General features: G+C 61.4%; 2 long non-coding RNA genes across 2 annotated transcripts; both read left to right on the forward strand.

The window, feature by feature from the left end:
• Positions 1 to 657: 657 nt before the first annotated feature.
• Positions 658 to 1299, forward strand: LOC135405666 (uncharacterized). The gene is made up of 3 exons (XR_010425924.1): positions 658 to 832; positions 1081 to 1145; positions 1258 to 1299. It is a non-coding gene; the product is annotated as an uncharacterized LOC135405666 (long non-coding RNA).
• A 3132-nt stretch (positions 1300 to 4431) lies between these two features.
• LOC135405650 (uncharacterized) lies at positions 4432 to 5107 on the forward strand. Its single transcript, XR_010425905.1, has 3 exons — positions 4432 to 4460; positions 4676 to 4778; positions 5051 to 5107. It is a non-coding gene; the product is annotated as an uncharacterized LOC135405650 (long non-coding RNA).
• Positions 5108 to 6098: the final 991 nt, after the last annotated feature.

Genomic DNA, 6098 nt, shown 5'->3' on the forward strand with positions numbered 1-6098 from the left:
AATTCATGGGCAGTCGGCGTAGAAAGGCCAGGATCACACCAGCTGATGTCCAGGCCCAGTCTGACACCATCCCGACCCAGCTGACAAATCCTGATGTCAGCACCACGTCGACTGCTGCCCCAGCAAAGTGTGACACCACAACCAGTGATCAGACAACCCACTGGGACACCACGTCCACCGATGATGTGTCACACTGTGACTCTGTGCTGCCTGGTCTCACGGAGGAGGCCGACGCCACAACGACGGAGGGCGTGGCGAGCACTGACGCCGCGCCTGTTCAGCACCTGGCCGATACCCCCAGCCTGGAGTTTCTTGAGGAGAGAGCTGTCTCTGCTGAAGTAAGCAGCCTGTGGCCCCCCAAGCTGGGTGCGCTGGGCCCCCTCAGCCTTTGAGGCTGGCACAGTGTGCTGGGAAGGGAAGCATTTCTCGGGGGAAGCTGGGCAAGTTGCTCACTCTGGCAGCTCTCCACCTCTCCCCTGTGCATCCTCCAGGCCAGACTGTGGGACCTGGGGACCTGGGGCTGCTCAAGGCATCTCCAGTCCCTGGGGCAGGTGCCCTTGAGGCCAGACAGTGGGACGGGATGAGGCGAGGCATTTCCCAGGCTTCTCTCTTGCAGCTGCCTTCAAGGCACGACTGCAGGACTTGGTGAGCCAAAGCTTTTCCATGGCATCTCTGCTGCAGGTAGCCATAACACCAGACGGAGACATGCAGCAGAGACCCCCCACGGTGCCCAAGCTGGCCTGGGTGAAGGAGGAGGAGAAGGAGGAAAGCCCTGGGGCTGCTCCAGCACAGCAGCCTGAAGAGGTGCAGCAGGTGCAGCCCCCGCAGGAGGGTGAGTGCTGGAGCTGGGCCACAGGGCTGGTGGCTGCAGCCCCCTTGGCCTCATCCTGCCCATCCCCTCTGGACATGCCCAGGGAAAGGAAGGGGGGCAGAGGGGCCGGGGCTGATCTCCTGGCAGCCGTGCTCCATCCACTGGGCATCCCGGGGCTGGCCCTGCCTGCTCCTGGAGCCCAGGCCTGGGCTGTGTTCTCCGGCCTCTCCCACACACCCTCAGCTCTGAGCACGCTCGCTCTTTGCCAGATGCAGGCCAGGAGCGGACAGAAGAGCAGCTCCGTGCCCGTGGCCGCTTCCGCAGGGCAGCACAGGTACCTGGAGCCATCCCCGCCTGGGCTGGGCCTGCTCTCACTGCTCAGCCCAGCACCGCTGTCGCAACCCTCCAGGGGACATCCCTCTCTCTTCCTTACCTTTCTCCTGTAGCTGGTTTGCAGATTCATCAGGTGCATTTGGCATGAAGAGGCCACTTTCATGGCCACTGGGGACATGGCAAACCTCTTCAATGCCCAGACCAGCGCTGCCCTGCTGGATTTGCTTGTGGAGAATGGTGTCTACAAAGCAAAGCAAGTAAGCAGCCTGTGGCCAGGGCTCGAGTCCCCCAGGGATGCTGTGGCCCCTCACGCTGGCTGCTCTGGGTCCCCTCAGCCTTTGAGACCAGCAGAGTGTGGTGGCAAGGGGAGCACTTCTTGGGGGAAGCTGGGCAAGTTACTGGCTCTGGCAGCTCTCCAACTGTCCCCCATGTCCCCTCCAGGTGCCGGCCATAGTCAGGTGCATCCACCAGTGGCTCACGTCCAATGTGTCTGATGAGCACAGGCTGGACAAGACTCTGGCCCTGGTGACCGAGGCACACCCCACGGATGTCGCAGTGACCCTGCTGCGCTCTGCCCCAGCCTGTGACAGGTATGGGGCCCACCTGCCTTGAAGGCTCACCTGCCTTTAGACCCCATCCCCCTGGACAGCCTGTCCCAAATGGTGTGCCAGAGACATGGAGACTTCCGGGACACTCCAGCTCCTCTCTTTGCCAGCTTTGGCATGTCAGCCTCCAATCCTGAGGCCAACCTGCCTCCCTGCCCCACAAGGCACCGTGGCTCTGTCACCTGGGCCCCGCAGCTGCCCAGGCCACAGAGCTGTGTCCCAGACCCCCCTGAGCCAGAGTTGTGACTCCACAGAGCTGCTCGCACCATGTGGAAGACACTCATCTCCTCCAGATGGACTAAGGAGCCGGTGCTGCAGATCCTCTTCCATGTGCTGGAATACTGGCCAGCGCACAGGAGACGCACCTCTGATGGGGATGAGAGGGATGTCTTTGCCCTGGCTGTGAGTTTCTTGAGCTGGCCTCTGCTCGCCCCCAGGTTGCCTCTGGGATGCCTTTCCATCCTCCCTCACCACTGCTTCTCCCTGCCTCAGGCACTGGGCTGCAAGCCTGGCTTAGGGGGATGTTCAGGGACACCAGGCTGGGGGATCCCCCTGTGTCTCCCCTGGCCTGTCCCTGCCACACTTGGGCCCTGCCACATGGACATCTGGGCCCTGAGAGCTGTCTCTGGGTGCTTTGTCTTTGGCAGGCAACTGTGGCACTCTGGGAGATCATCCAGCTGTCCCACTCCTGGTGCCCAGGGGGAGTGAAGGACAATTTCCCGCGCCTCCTTCTGACTCTGCTGTTCCAAGTTTTCATCAGCACAGAGGAGATGTCAGAGGAGGTCGAGACCTTCTGGAGGCGATGCCGGGAGCAGCGCAGCCTTCCCCCCAACCCCAACAGGTGCTCCATCCCAGTCCCCTCTCCCTGCCACGCCCTTGGGGCTGAGGCCAGGGCTCTGTGCCTGACCTGGGCTGTGCTCTGCACACAGGTTTACAGTGCAGACCGTTAAAGCCCTGCTGCGCCAGCTGCTGGATGAGGACGTGTTGATGGCGATCGGTCGCAAGTGTGGCTGGGACATGCTCCTCAAGGCTGACAGCCACCACTATGCAGTGGGTCTGCTGGCCAGGTGAGAGCCCTTTCTCCCCACTGCCCCACACCCCCACAGGTCATTTCTGCCCTGTGCAGAGGCCACCCCACACAGTGCCCGTGCTGCTGGGCCAGAGGGCCTTGGCAGCCAGGGATGGCTGAGCAGAGTGGAAAAGGCACAGAGGGGCGGCTGCACAGGAGGAGCCACCTCCCAAAGTGCCCACATCCTCTCCTGGGCTGGTGGCCAAAGACCAGGCCTGTGTGAGTCAGTCCCAGGAGAGCTTTGCCCACCTGGCTCAGGGTCTTTGGCACCTTTATTCCCCCTTGCAGGGAGCTGTGCCGTGTCTCCCTCCCCTTCGGTCACCGCATCGCTGTCAGCCTGCTCCCGCGGCTCAGCAGGGGAGACCCCCTGTGGGAACTGCCTGCCCTGGCGTTCCTGGTGGAGGTGAGCCTGATGGCGAGCGCTGCCTGGCCCAGCTGCCTCCCCCTCTCTGCCCTCTCACAGCTGCAGCCACCCGGGACGGTGCCTGCACCCTGTGCTGCTGCCTGGGCCCAGCCCCGGGCGGGTCCGGGCTCCTGCCGGCCGGGCACCCTGTCACTGCTCCCTGCCTTTCAGGTCCTGCACTGCCTGAACCCCAGACAATATGGGCCCAGCGTCCTGCAGATTATTTCCAGGCACCTGCGCAGTCAGTGCCCGGAGAGGCGTCGCCTGGCGCTCCGAGGCCTGGTGGTGCTCAGCAAGGCTCCCTCAATGGTGAGCAGGGGGCAGGGGCTGAAGCCGGGCCGGCAGCGTGCGGCTGTGCAAGGCAGTAGCTTGGCCTTGGCTGGCCTTTGGCAGCTGTGGCAGCTGCTCCCAGCTCTCCTCCTCCCCGTTCAGCTGCCCGACTCCTTTGGGACGCACCTTTGGCCTCTGGGCCCCGCGGCAGCAGCGTGGGGCTGCACCACAGCATTGTGTTCCACACAGGCTCAGAGCATGCGGAGCCTGAGTGAAAGCCTCCTGGAGCTACTGCAGGATGCAGACACGGACGCAGTTCAGATGACCCTCTCCGCGTTCATCAACATTCTGCGCTTCCAAATTGTCAAAATATCCAGCCCAATAGCCCTGAAGTTGCTTGAGGCGCTGCGGCCACTCTTTGACAACGTAAGGCTCTGTGCCCCTCATCGTGGGCACTGAGTGCTGCCAGGAAACTTTGGGCCCAGTGTCTTTTCAGGCCTGTGCCCCGATGGGCCTGGAGAAGCCAGTGCTGAGGTCTTTTCCTCTTCCTTTGCACCAGGAGCACAGCCAGCTGCAGCAGCTCTCCATGCTCCTCTTCCAGGAGCTGATGGAGGCGACAGAGAGGAGCAGGAGCCTAAAGCCACACGTGTACCTGAGTCTGGTGCCATTCTACTTCAACTGGCACAATGAGAACCAGCGTGTGGCAGAGGTGAGGACTCGTGGGCTCTGTTGTCCCCATGGCAGGAGGCTGCTGTGCCTCCTGCCCTGGCCCATGGTCGCCTGCAGCCTCCTCCTGGCCTTGGTGCAGGGATGCGGGTGCTGTGCCCTGGGCTGCGGTGCCATGGCCCGCTCTCTGTTGCTGTGCAGGCCTCTTGGAGAGCACTGTTTGGTGCAGCCAGGTTCCTGAAGTGGTGGGATCTTGAGGACTTGGTGACCATGGAGGAGCCATGGAGGTTTCCCGAGTGCCTGGTAAGGACGGCCCAGCTGGGCTGTGGGGCAGGGCCGCCCCACGGCTCCCCAGGAGCACCCAGCCCTCTGCTCCCCCCAAAGCCCGGCCCCAGCAGCTGCTGGCCAGGCCTCAGGGCTCTGTGGGCAGGGGAGCCCCGTGCTGGGGGCAGGGAGTGCCCGGCCAAGGGGCAGAGCCTGAGCCGAGCCTTCCCTCCATGCCCTGGTGCTCTTTGCAGCTGGAAAAGGACAGGAGCCGAGTGGGCCAGTACGTGCGCCAGGCCCTGCCGTTCCTGGAGAGCCCAGAGGAGCCCCTTCGAAAGCTGGCCATCAAGTTTCTGGGTGAGCCACAAGGCCGGGGTCCCTCCCCACCCCACTGCAGCTCGGCCCCAGCCCCGGCTGCTGCAGCGGCAGCAGGATGCGGCCCAGGGCATGTGGAGCCCCGAGTGGCCCCGAGCGCCTGCTGCCGCCCTGTGCCAGCCCAGCCCTGGGGCGTCCCCATGCGGGAAGGCCCCGGGCTCAGCCCTGCCAGGGCAGGAGGCCGTGTGGCCGGGCTGGCAGCGCCGCTGCGGGGGACCTGTGCCTCTGGGGCCTGACAGGCTCTGTGTTCCCAGGGATCGCCGCCAGGTCCATGAAGCAGGAGCAGCCAGAGCTGCAGCTCATCTGCCAAGGTGAGTGAGGGCACCTTCCAGCTGATCCCCTTGGGCCCTGCTCCCTCCTGCCCATGGCAAGAGCTGGCTGGGATGGCCCTGGCAGGAGGGGCTCCTCGCGTCCCCACACCCCTGGCCTCTCACCTTGGCTCTCTTCCTTTCTCTTCCAGCCCTTCAAGACATGACTGATGAGAGCCCTGCCGTCTCAAACCTGGCCATTGAAACGCTCCACATCATCAGAGCTGTACGGAGGACTTCATTCTTCTCATTCTGGTAGTCTCCGTTGCTGCCTCTTCCAGCCCGTAGAGGCGAGACAGAAAACATCAGACTCGCCATGGCAGGCCTGGCAATTCAACACTTGCTCGCCGGCTCCTCAGAAAATCAACACTTTTATACAATTTTCAGATATGATTAAATGCATATTCAAGTGATTACAACATCTATCAATGCATATTAATAATAGGCGGAGTATAGGTGGAGCTCAGGTGGGGCTTGGGGTGGTGCTTCTCTTGGCTCCCCATTTCGAGGGGTAGTTCCGATCTTCATCCATAGGGCAGGGGTCTCTAACTCCTCTTCCTCAGCCTGACCCTTCTTCCTTTCCATTGTTCTTGACCCGCTCACTGAAGCTTGGAAAAGGCCCTGGCTCCAGGCCTATTTCTCCTATTCAAATGTCTACCTGATCCTGTTATACTTCTAATTTATTGCTTCTAAGCCTATTACATGTTCTTGTACTATTCTCTTAAGCTTTGGTCCAGTAAGTAGAACAGAACGGGTACAGATCGTTTTAATATTGGTAACTTGTTTGCAGGCCCAAATCAACTTGTTTGCAGACCCAAATCTCTTAGTTAACTCTTTGGGGCCTAGCCTCATATATCATTCCCCCCTTTCTGTTTAGAATTTACAAATTCCTTCGTCAAGCTCTAATGGATTTTGGTAGGCGTGCATCACAGCCCACATTATCTGCATCTTTCTAACCATGATGCTTGATTTGTACCATAGCCAAATAATTAGG

The sequence above is a fragment of the Pseudopipra pipra genome, chromosome W (genome assembly GCF_036250125.1).
Source record: "Pseudopipra pipra isolate bDixPip1 chromosome W, bDixPip1.hap1, whole genome shotgun sequence".
Taxonomy (NCBI): Eukaryota; Metazoa; Chordata; class Aves; order Passeriformes; family Pipridae; genus Pseudopipra; species Pseudopipra pipra.